This window comes from Capsicum annuum, chromosome 11 (assembly GCF_002878395.1).
Source record: "Capsicum annuum cultivar UCD-10X-F1 chromosome 11, UCD10Xv1.1, whole genome shotgun sequence".
Taxonomy (NCBI): Eukaryota; Viridiplantae; Streptophyta; class Magnoliopsida; order Solanales; family Solanaceae; genus Capsicum; species Capsicum annuum.
The window spans coordinates 178,226,731-178,240,266 of NC_061121.1; positions in this window are offsets into that span (position 1 = coordinate 178,226,731).

Consider the following 13,536-nt stretch of genomic DNA (forward strand, 5'->3'; position numbering starts at 1 on the left):
TTGACTGTGACTTTTTCTCAACTGATGGTAATCGATGCATATTCTGAGAGAACTGTCCTTTTTTTCATAACAAGGTCTAGATCACCACAGGGGGAAACACTGGGACTGATGAATCCTTTATCTACGAGATCTTTCAACTTTTCTTTCAACTCTCAAAGCTCAGCTGGAACTATTCTGTAGGGCAAAATGGATATGGGCTGGGTATCTGGGTGAAGGTCTATTTCGAAGTCAATTTCTCTTTCAGGAGGAAATCCAAAAAGATCTTCTAGTAACATATCTGGAAATTCCCTTACTGCTGAAACTGACTCGAGACTGGGAGTCTCCAAACTAGATTCTTTGACTCGGACAAGATGGTAAACACACCCCTTGGATATCATTTTGATTGCTCTAAAGTATGAAACAAGATGATCCCTAAGTGCTGAAGTACTACCACTCCATTCAAGGACTGATTTATTTAGAAATTGAGAATGGACAACTCTATTTATACAATCAACTAAGGCATAGCATGAATGGATCAAATCTATGCCGAGAATGATGTCAAAATCCATTATCTCTAACTCTACAAGATCTATTGAAGTGACTTTCTAGGATATTATGATCGGACAGTTCTTGTATACCTATCTGGCTACAGTGGAGACACCTACTAGTGTGGACACTGAGAAGGGTTCTGCTAAGGTATTAGGACTGACACCAAAATTCATAGCTCTATAGGGGGTTACAAAAGAAAGAGAAGCTCCAGGGTCTAATAAAGCATAAACACATAAATGAAAGACCTTTAAGAAACCCATAACAATATTAGGAGAATATTCCTGATCAAGATGGGACTAGAGTGCATACAATCTATTCTAGAGTTGACTACTAGTGGCACTAGAGGTAGGGCCTTGCTGAGTTGGGCATTCTACCAGTGCTACTGAAAAGTTAGTTTGACCCTGCTGGTGATTATTCCTACCTTTACATATGTCTATCAAACATTTCTTCAATATGTGGCCTAGCTTGCCACATCCAAAAAACACATTGTTACCAGCCCTGCATACCCTTTGATAATTTTTACCATACTTCTAGCAAAGTGGATTAGTCCGACCACTGTTCATACTACCCTAAGTCTTAGATCCTAGTTCCTTGTTTTGATTTTCCTCTGAAATTTGGAACTAGATCACTAGCTGAAGATAGAGCTGGAGCTTAAGATTTCTGATGGAATTGGGGATGGTTACCACCCTCCGACCTCTGCTAAGTAAAATTAAAACTACCTATCCTACTCCTCTAGTTTTCTCTTTCTTTCTCCTTAACTTTCTCCTCCTTAATCTGCTGAGCATGGAACAGAAGCCTAGAAAATTCCATCTTCTTAACCAACATTATAGTTCTACACTCTTTGACCATACTATTAGATACACCAGACACAAACTTGCTTTTCTATAATACCTTGAAGTTTCCTAACTAATTTTGTCTCAAGAATTTCAAGTATTAGCTTATAAATTAAATGATGTTTATTTCATGGGGAATTTTAAAGATTTTCAATTTTTGTCATGTGGGAAATTCAATAAGATTTCCATCGATATAAAATCCACCTAAATTCGATAACCGAGTAAGAAATGACTATTTCAAGTCCCCGTTGTAAAATATATTGGTCAGTGGCGTGCCGCGCCATAAGATAAAATGGCAATTTTCCTTTTTCCAGTGCCCCAATGCGATTTCTCCATATTTTTCCAAACTTTTAGGTCGCAAATAAAGTGGCAACATGATGGCTCCGTATCGCGCTATCCCTCAATTTCTAAGTTGTAAAATTCTAGTGACACGATGCGATAGCACTGCGTCGCGCTAGCGGTCCAATTTGGTGAAATTTCACTAAAATTAAAAGATGCATTTAGGGTTAAAATGGTCAATTTTCCACCCCTATTTAAGCCATTTAACATGATATTCAGCTATTTGAAACCCAAAATATACTAGTTTCTCCTAATTTTCTCTCAAGAACAAGCTAGGGTTTCAATTGGGCATTCAATTTCAAGAAAGTATCTCTATCAATCTTTGCTAAATCAAGAACTAAGGTATTTCATGTGTTGATTCATGGGTCTCTTTCACCTATGAAGCTCAAGAATTTCTTTTTAAAATTAAAGATTTGTATATTTACGAATGTTCATGATTTGATTGAATTGAAAAGTGATGTTCATCTTGTTGTTTGGTTTAATTCCATGTTATAGACTATTAATTAAAAGAATTGATTCTAGTATGTAAGGAATTACACGATATTCATGATAAACCCTTTAATTCATAAGTTGATTGATGTATCCTTGATTATTAGGTGTATTGTTGATTGCATAACCATAGCATGCTCCCCCCATGTTTGATTAAATGCCTATATGAAGGAAAAGTGTCATACTAGTATGATAATATGAAATCTCCATTCATGTACTAGTTATGTATGTCAAGTTTTTGATGAAATGTCTTACCCAATGGATTACGTATTATTGATGTTGTTCCTGTACTCAAGAAAGTCATACTTTGTCAGTTTCCTTCTATTGAGTCCTGGGAGTACTTGTACCCAAAAAATATAGCTGTGTGCCTAGATTCCATCTCATGTTTTCATGATATCCTCAGTCAAGCCATGATCCATAGAACTTAGTCATTGATGTGACTCAGGAAAGCCCAATAATACAGTAATCTCAGTACTATTCCGTCAGTCAATAGAACCCAGTTAATTCAGTCTAGTTTAGTTCAGTAATCCAAGATCAGTGCCTATTTAGATAGGAGTAGGAATTAGCACCGACTGAACCCAAGGATAGAAACACACACTGTCAGATGAGGTGTGATTCTTAGAAGTCATCCTTACATTTCAGAACTATGTAGCCAGCATACGTTGAGACATCAACACTGTCAGATGAGGGTTGATGAGGTGGATAAGGACTGTTAGATGAGGGCCCCACAATTCTCTTATGAGGACACTGTCAAATAAGGGTCACTCACAGCTTGTCCTTTCCAATGGTAGAGTATTTACACCCTTCCAATTAGGGTTACAGATTGGACCCCAACTCATCCATAATGGCGTATTAGGGGCATATCATTAGATAACTACTTTCCATAGTTTCAGTTATAGAATCAGGACTATCAGACACAGTCATTCAGTCTCAGTAATAGAACTCAGATAGTTCTATAGAAGTCAGGAATATTAGGTACAGTCAACTCAAAATAGTATAGAACTTATCTAGTTCCATCAGATTTAGGACTGTCAGATACAGTCACTCATGTCATCAGTTATATCAGTCATCAGCATTTAGTTATCAGTCATGTTAGCTATCAGTAAATTCATGTTATCACGATCTCAGATATAGTTATTATGTATTCATGATGTATTCTCATGTTCATATTAGTCTGTTAGCCAGTATAGTTCATGCATATAAACCCCATGCATTCAGCCTACCTTCCATGCATACCATTATATTTAAAGTACTAACGCATTTGTACTATGGTGTCTTATACCATAGGTTCAGAAGTACGAGCTCTAGAGCATCAGTAGCATTTCAATCTCAGTAGTCAGAGTTACCAGTGAGTCCTTATCTCTCGAGGACATAATCATTTTTTTATTATCTCATTAAGTAATTTATTAGTTGGAGTTAGTTGGGGACATGTCTTATCAATTCCTCATTCAGAGAGTTCAGTCAATTAGAGGCTTTCCAGACTATTATGTTCAGACTATCTTGTTATGTCAGTTTTGTTTTTGGTATTTCACACCCTATTTAGATGTTATATATTTATTAGTTATGTTACAGTCTTGAACCTTAGGGCCTTTCAGTTCATGTTTCCATAATCATACAGTATATTATGCAGTATACAGGTATAGATACTTATCATGGGTTAGCTTGTGGTCCTTCGGGTTCATAAGCACCATTTAGCATTCTGGTTACCAGATCAAGGGTATTATTAACTTGGTGTTAGAGCCTAAGGTTCAATAGTTTCCTAGGAAGTATGAAAGCCGTATCTAGTAGAGTCTTATGCATGGGGATGTTGCACGCTATATTTGTGTACCAGAGCCTATAAGATGTTTTAGGAACAGTTTCCCTTCTTTCAGTATTCATGTCGTGCCAGTGAGCATAATCTCAAGTCCATCTGTCAGTCTAATCTGTTTCTCCATTTCTTCTACAGTACATGCCTACTAAAAGAAGAAATGGGAATCAGTCAGCCCCTCGTCCGAAGAACCTTTGGGTGAACATGTTTCTCATACAGAGTTTAGAGATGCATTCACTATTCTTTCTCAGTCAGTTGCCACTAAAAATTAATGGCCAGTGTTATTTCGGCCAACCCAATGTCCAATTCAGCTGCAGCCAAGATTCGAGACCACCCGAATTAATCCACCACTCTTTCTCGGGTCTAAGTTAGATGAGGACCCTCAGAAATTCATCAATCACATTTAAAAGGTTACAGATGTTTTTGGGGTGTCAGCTATTGAGAATGCAGAGCTAGCTGTATATCAGTTACAGGATGTTGCTCACACTTTGTATAAATAGTAAAGTCAGAAAGGTCAGTTGATACAGGGCCTATAGAGTGGGATGAGTTTGTCACCGTATTCTTAGAGAGGTTCTTTCCCCTAGATATGAGAGAAGCCAAGGTGTTAGAATTCATCAACCTCATGCAGGACAACATGACAGTGAAATAATATTCTCTTAAGTTTACTTAATTGGCCAGATATGCCCCTCATGTGGTTACAAATAGCAGGGCCAAGATGAGTAAGTTTGTTTTTTGGGTGAATGATAGTGTGGTCAACGAGTTTAGGTATGCGATATTTAACAGTGACATGACTTTAGCCAAGTTTATGACTAATGCTCAACAGATAGAAGATCAAAAGATTAAGATGAGGGAGAAGCAGAATAAAAGAGCAAAGACAGGTAGTTTCAATTTCGCTCAGCCTAAATCAGAAGGAGGAAACCATTCTTAATCTCTTCCTAAGCTGTCAGTTCCAGCTCCTTCTTCAACCAGTGCTCCAACTCCTAATTTTAAGGATGGAAATAGAGATAGGGCGCCAGGCTTTAAGTTTTAGGGCAGTGTCAGCAATGCCCAAACTAATCCCCTTTGTCAGACTTGTGGTAAGAACCACAAGGGTGCTTGCAGAGCTGGTAGCGATGTCTGTTTCGGATGTGGCAAGCCAGGCCACAGAGTCAAAGATTTTCCCCAGTCAGGTTATCAGGGTCAGCAAAATCGTTCCTCAGCTCAGTCCGGTCTCCCAACTCAGTAAGGTGCCACTTCTAGTCCTACTAGTGGGCAACACCTAAATATACTCTATGCTTTCCAGTCCCGACAAGATCAGGAAAATTCTCCTAATATAGTTACTGGTATGTTATAGATCTTTCATGTGCATGTTTATGCTTTGCTAGATTCAGGAGCTTCTTTGTATTTTGTTACTCCTTATATAGAAGTTGATTTTAGAGTCAGTCCAGAAATTCTAGCAGATCCCTTCTAAGTCTCTACCCAGTGGGTAAACTATTATAGCCCAGCAGGTATACAGGAACTACCCGGTTATGATATTTCAGAGAGTCACTTCAGCAGACTTGGTCAAATTAGAGATGATTGATTTTGATGTTATTCTTAGCATAGATTGGCTTCATTCCTTCTATGCCACAATCGATTGTAGAAATAGAATAGTCCAATTTTAATTTTTAAATGAACCCGTCCTAGAGTAGAAGGGTAGTATATCCTCTTTTAGAGGTCAGCTTATTTCTTACCTTCAGGAATGGAAAATAATATCTAAAGGATGTGTCTATCATCTTGTTCAAGTTAAGGAAACTAGTTCTAAAACTCCTAGTCTTGATTCAGTCCCAGTAGTGAATAAATATTCGGATGTCTTTCCCAAAGATCTTCTAGGGATTCCTCCAAAAGGGAAATAGACTTCGGCATTGATCTTCTTCCAGATACTCAGCCTATATCTATTCTACCATACAGAATGGCACCAGCAGAACTCAAAGAACTAAAAGAGCAGTTGAAGGATCTCTTAGATAAGGGATTCATCAGACCCAGTGTGCCCCCATACGGTTCACCAGTCTAATTTGTGCGAAAAAAAGATGGTTCTCTCAGAATATGCATAGACTACTGTCAACTCAATAAAGTCATGGTCAAGAACAAGTATCCACTTCCTACAATTAATGACTTGTTTGACCAACTTTAGGGTGCCAGTTATTTCTCTAAGATAGACCTCAGATCTGACTATCATCAGCTCAGAGTCAGGGAATATGACATTCCAAAAATAGCCTTCTATACTCGGTGTGGTCACTTCGAATTCCTAGTCATGTCCTTTGGTCTTACCAATGCCCCAAGATCTTTCATGTACTTGATGAACTATGGGTTCAAACAGTACTTGGACATATTTATCATAGTCTTTATAGATGATATTCTGGTCTATTCTCAAAGTGAGCGAAATCATGCAAACCATCTCAAAATTGTACTTTAGACTCTCAAAAATCATCAGTTGTTTGCCAAATTCAGTAAGTGCGTATTTTGGCTAAGGTTTATTTCTGGTGATGGCATTAGAGTAGATTCTCAAAAGACTGAAGCGGTAAGAAAATGTCCCAGACCTGTCTCTCCATCAGACATCAGGAGTTTCTTGGGTTTGGCTGGCTATTACAGATAGTTTGTTGAAGAATTTTCATCTATTGCATCCCCTATGTCTAGATTAACTCAGAAGAAAGTCAAGTTTCAGTGGTCAAATCCTTGCAAGAAAAGCTTTTAGGAGTTGAAGACTCCACTCACATCAGCCCCAATCTTAGCTCTTCCAGATGGTTTAGATTGGTTTTTAGTGTATTGTGATGCATCCAGAGTAGGTTTGGGCTATTTTCTCATGCAACATGGTAAGGTCATAGCCTACACCTCCAGACAGCTTAAACCCCATGAGAAAAATTATCCTACTCATGATCTTGAGTTATTAGCCGTGGTTTTTGCCTTAAAAATTTGGAGGCATTACTTGTACGGAGTTCATGTAGATGTTTTCACAGATAATAAGAGCCTTCAGTATGTATTTTCTCAGAAAGATCTCACTCTTCATTAGAGAAGGTGGCTAGAGCTCTTGAAAGATTATGACATGAGTGTCCTTTATCATCCAGGCAAGGCAAATGTTGTGGCCGACGCTCTCAGTAGACTGTCTATGGGTAGTGTTGCTCATGTCAAGGACAGTAAAAAGAAGTTAGCTCAAGAATTCCATCATCTTTCCAAACTTGGCATTCACTTAATCAATTCAAAGGAGGGTGACATATTGGTTTAGAGTATTTCAAAATCATTTCTAGTTTTTGAGGTGAAAGAAAAATAAGATAGAGATCCTATTCTAGTCAAGTTGAAAGAGTCAGTCAAGGATCAAAAAGTAGAGGTTTTCTCCCAAGGGGGAGACGGTGTCCTACGTTGTCAGGGTCGTCTGTAATTTCTAGGTGTAGATGACTTGAGGCAGCGAATTCTTGCAAAAGAACATGGTGTGCGCTACTCTATTCATCCAGGGGCCACAAAGATGTACCATAACTTGTAGGAAATCTATTAGTGGAGTAGGTTGAAGAGGGATGTTGCAGAGTTTGTGGCTAAGTATTGTACATATTAGCAGGTTAAAATAGAGCATCAGAAGCCTAGTGGGTCCATGCAGGAGTTTAGTATTCCAGTCCATACCTCTTATTCAGCCGAGGATTACGCCAAACTCTACATCTGAGAGTTAGTCAGATTACACAGTATTCCATTATCCTTTATTTCAGAAAGAGGTACCCAGTTCATCTCTCATTTCTTGAAAGCACTTCAAAAAGGTCTTGGTACCCAAATTCATCTCAGTACAACCTTTCATCCTTAGACAGATGGCCAAGTAGAAAGGACCATTCAGACCCTAGAAGATATGCTAAGGGCGTATGCAATTGATTTCAAGGGTAGTTGGGATGACCACTTGTCTTTGATTTAGTTTGCATACAATAATTGCTATCATTTCAGTATTTGGATGGCTCCATTCGAAGCTCTCTATGGTATAGGTTGCAGATCTCCAATCAGTTGGTTTGAAGTTAGTGAGGCCTCAGTTATAGGGCCTGACTTAGTCTTCGATGCCTTAGAGAAAGTCCGGTTGATTAGAGAAAGACTCTGGGCTGCTCAGAGCCAATAGAAGTCTTATGTATATGTGCGTAGAAAGGATCTCGAGTTCGAGCTTAGTGACTATGTCTATCTAAAGATCTCTCCTATGAAGGGAGTGAAGAGGTTCGACAAGAAGGGAAAGCTCAGTCCTCGATATATCGGTCCCTTCAAAATTCTCAGTTGCTTCAGTAAGGTAGCTTATAAGCTTGAATTGCCTTTAGATCTAGCCTCAGTTTATCTAGTCTTCCATGTCTTTTTTATCAAGAAGATCATAGGTGACCCAGCGGTTGTAGTCCCTATTCAGAGCATAGATATTCAGAACAACCTCTCTTATAAAGAGATTCTATTCAAAATTCTAGACTATCAGACTTGTAGACTAAGGAACAAAGAAGTCCCTCTAGTCAAAGTTCTTTGGCAGAATTAGTCTGTTGAAGGAGATACTTGGGAAGTTGAAGCAGACATACATACCAAGTATCCTCACCTCTTCTCCGCTAACTAAGATCTAGCTTAAGGTAACAATTCTCCTTAAGATTTTCAGTTTTCATGTCCAAATTTTAGTTATAACTTGATATCATCCTCATGCTCAGGATTCTATTTTTAAACTGAGTATTAAGTACCATTGCATATTCAATTAAATGTTCATGAATCAAATTAGTCATGTATTCATGCATTAGATATGCATCTCCTAGTGAGAAGACTCAGTTATTAAAAATATTGGTTATGTAATCAATTTTGTCATGTATTCATGCATCAGATATGTGTGATCAGCTTACCATTACTCCCAGTCATGCATTCATGTATCAGCTCAGTCATAAAATCATGCATCAGATATGCATGCTCAGTATTAATCTCTGAAATGTCAGTTATGTCACTCATGTTTCATTATTCATGTTTAGTATGTACTTTGTCTTACTGTTTCTCCCCTCTCAGTCAGTCTTATTCGAGGACAAATGTTCCCAAGGGAGAGATATTGTAATACCCCAAAGTTTCCTAACTAATTTTGTCTGAAGAATGTCAAGTATTAGCTTCTAAATTGAATGATGTTTATTCTATGGGTAATTTTCAATATTTTAATCTTTTGTCATGTGGGAAATTCAATAAGATTTTCATCGATATAAAATTTGCCTAAATCCAATAACCGGGTAAGAATAGTGCCATATTGGTAAGTGGCGCGCCGTGCCACAAGATAAAATGGCAATTGTCCATTTTCCAGTGTCCCAGTGCGATTTCTCCATGTCTCTCCAAACTTCCAGGTCGTAAATAAAGTGGTAACACGATGGCTCTACATCACGCCATCCCTTACTTTCCCAGTTGTCACATTCCAGTGACACGGCGCGATAGTGCTGCGTCGCGCCAGGGGTCCAATTTGGGAAAATTTCACTGAAATTAAAAGACGTGTCCAGGGTTAAAAGGGTCAATTTCCCACCCCTATTTAAGCCCTTTAACATGAGATTTAGCTATTTGTAATCCAAAATATATTAGTTTCTCTCAATTTTCTCTCAAGAATAAGCTAGGGTTTCAATTAAGGATTCAATTTCAAGAAAGTCTCTCCGCTAATCTTTGCTAAATCAAGAACTAAGGTATGTCATGTGTTGATTCATGGGACTCTTTCACCCATGAAGCTCCAGAATCTCTTTTCAAAATTAAATATTTGTATATTTACGAATGTTCATGATTTGATTGACTTGAAAAGTGATGTTCATGTTGTTGTTTGGTTTCATTCCATGTTATAGACTATTAATTACAAGAATTGATTCTAGTATGTGAGGAATTATGCTATATTCATGATAAATCCTTCAATTCACAAATTTATTGATGTATCCTTGATTATTAGATGTGTTGATGATTGTATAACCATAGCATTCTGCCACCATGTTGGATTAAATGCCTATGTGAAGAAAAATCTCCATACTAATATGATAATATGAAATCTCCATTCATGTACAAGTTATGTATGTCAAGTGTTTGATGAAATGTCTTAGCCAATGGATTATGTATTGTTTATGTTAGTCCTGTACTTAAGAAAGTCATTCTTTGTCAGTTTCCTTTTATAGAGTCTTGGGGGTACTTGTACCCAAAAAATATAGCTATGTGCCTAGAGTCTATGTCATGTTTTCACGATATCCTCAGTCAATCTATGATCCATAGAACTCAGTCAGTCATGTGACTCAGGAAAGCTTAGTAATATAGTAATCTCAGTGTTATTTCGTTAGTCAACAGAACTCAATTAATTCAGTCCAATTCAGTTTAGTAATCCATGATCAGTGTCTATTCAGATAGGATTAGGAATTAGCACCAAGTGAATCCAAGGATGGGAACACACACTGTCAGATAAGGGTGTGATTCTTAGAAGTCATACTTGCATTCCAGAACTATGTAGCCAACATAGGTTGAAACATCAACACTGTCTGATGAGGGTTGATGAGATGGATAAGCACTGTCAGATGAGGGCCCCACCATTTTCTTTTAGGGACACTATCAGATGAGGGTCACTCACAGCTTGTCCTTACCAGTGGCACGGTATTGACACCCTTCCAATTAGTATTACAGATTGGACCCCAACTCAGCCATAATGGCGTACTACGGGCATGTTGGTTAGGTAACTACTTCCCATAGTTTCAGTTACAGAATCAGAACTATTAGATATAGTCATTCAGTCTCAGTAATATAACTCAAATAGTTCTACAGAATTTAGGATTGTCAGATATAGTTAACTTAGAATAGTACAAAACTCAGCTAGTTTCATTAGATTCAAGACTGTCAGATACAGTCACTCATGTCATAAGTTATATCAGTCATGTGTATTCAGTTATCAGTCATGTTAGTTATCAGTAAATTCATGTTATCACGATCTCAAATATAGTTACTACGTATTCATGCATGTATTCTCATATTCATGTTACTCTGTTAGCCAGTATTGTTCATGCATATGAACCCCATTCTTTCAGCCTACCTTCCATGCATACCAGTATATTCAAAGTACTGACGCACTTGCACTATGGTGTCTTATACCATAACTTTAGAAGCATGAGCTCCAGATCATCAGTAGCATTCCAGTCTCAGCAGTCAGAGTTAGCAATGAATCCTCATCTCTCGAGGACATGATCATTTATTTATTATATCATTAAGTAATTTATTAGTTGGAGTTAGTTGGGGACATATCCCATCAACTCCTTATTCAGAGGTTTTCCAGACTATCATGTTCAGACTATCATGTAATGTCAGTTTTGTTTTGGGTATTTCATACCCATTCAGATGTTATATCTTCATCAGTTATGTTACAATCTTGAACCTTATGGACTTTCAGTTTATGTTTCCACAATCATACAGTATATTATGCAGTATATAGGTACAAATATCAATCATGGGTTAGCTTATGGTCCTTCAGGGTCATGAGAACCGTGTAGTATTTTGGGTACTAGATTCGGGGCGTTACATCATCCTAGACCTGTTATCAGCCACCACATGAGGAGCATTCCTTGGCAGCTGAATAAACTTAAGAGAGTACTCCTTCATGATTATACTACCCTGCTTCAAATTAATAAACTCCAATACCTTAGTTTTCCTCAACTCTAAAGGAAAGAATCTATCTAGAAAGGTGGTAGCAAACTCCTCCCATTCAACAGGCCTACATCTGTGCCTCTATCCTACTTCCACTACTTATACCAAGTGTGAGCTACATCCTGTAACTAGTAAGTAGCCAATTCTACACTCCTATTAGAAGTCACACCCATAATGTCTGCTACCTTTTGAACCATGTCAAGGAACTCCTACTGAGTGAGCTGAAGTAGTGAATACAGCTTTGAATTTGGCATGTAAGACATGCTCGTTCAGGCGATCTTCCTGAATAGGCGGAGGTACTGGATGATTTCCATTTCTCCTTTCGTTATTATTTCTGGGAGGCATGTTATGTAAACGGAAAGAAGATTGAATTAGAAAGAAAGTTTAAGTTGAGATCATGATCATTCGCACAAAATAAATACTAAAAGAAGGGAAACTTTTCCTAAAACGTCATATAGCCCCTTGCCCATAAGTATGTTGCACTTCACACCCATGTACAATACTCTACTCGATGTGACTTTCAGACTTCCTAGGACACTTTAAAACCTTAGGCTCTGATACCAAGTTTGTAACGCCTCAAGAGTATACCCCGAATGCCATATGATGCTTACGGCCACACGAGACCACAAGCTAACCCATGAGGTGGTACCTGCTATGAGTACTAAATAAAACTGATAACAAAAGATACACATAGGATGAAATAATTGAATTCTCCATAAGGTTTTAAGTACTAATACATTATTGAAGTATAAGTCTGAAAACAACTTGTCTGAAAACTGATAAAAATAATGACAAACTGACTAACTATTTCAAAGTGTTCGAAAGCCTATAAAACTGACTGAATAAGAGTTACTGGAACTGGCCCCAACTAACTTCAAATATCTAATTGAAATAAAATGTTGAAATATTCATGATTGGTCCTCAAAGTATGAGGACTCACCACTGCTACCACTGCTAATGCACTAGAATTCCTAAGTGCGGTCGAGAACCTGTGCGTGTGAACCTATGATAGGGGACACATAGCATAAGAAAGGACTATGCAGTCAGTACTTTAAATGTACTGGTATGCTAGATGAGGTTATGCTGATATACATGGGCTCATGTACATGAATAATAACGGACTGAATGAATAACATGAGATAACTGATGTATGGTATGCGTGAAAACTGTAAAATCTGAGGATGCATGAAGAAGCATATAACATGATATTGAAATAGTCCATAAATTAAAATCACTAAAATCAGGTAACTGAATAATTGGTAACTCTATGCCATGGTCAATACAAACCCGAACTTAATTATACTGAAGACTCAACTGAAATGTAGGGGCTAGCTATAACCGACATGCCCCAAAATATTATCAAGGTCCAACCTGTAACCCTAGTTAGAAGGGTGTCAATATTGTTCCACGGATACTAACACTGGCTGTGTGGAACCACTATCTGATATGCCAAAGAAAGAGGGTGTCATGCCTAATTGATAGGGGACCCCTCAAAGTCTACAGTGGCGCTGTAGGTCTGGAACCTCGAGACTGCTACTAATGCCTCATGCATAACTGATGGGGGAGACGTCATCCCTAAGTTCACTCAGTTATAAGTGTGACTCCCAACTGAAGACAGTGATTCTTGAACTAATCTAATCATGACTGAACAAACAACTGACCATACTTATAGATTGAAAAATAATGCTTATAGTTTATATAAGATTGTTCTACAAATACTAAAACTATATAAACAACTAAGTTTTTGGGGTATTTATAACCCCCAGGACTCGATATCAATACCAACAAGAACATATGAGACCATTTGAAACCATAAAAAGTAAGCATTATTCCAAAAATCATTGCTTAGGCATTTCACCAAACACTTAAGGGTCATAAGTTAAAGAATGAAAATATTTTAAAACA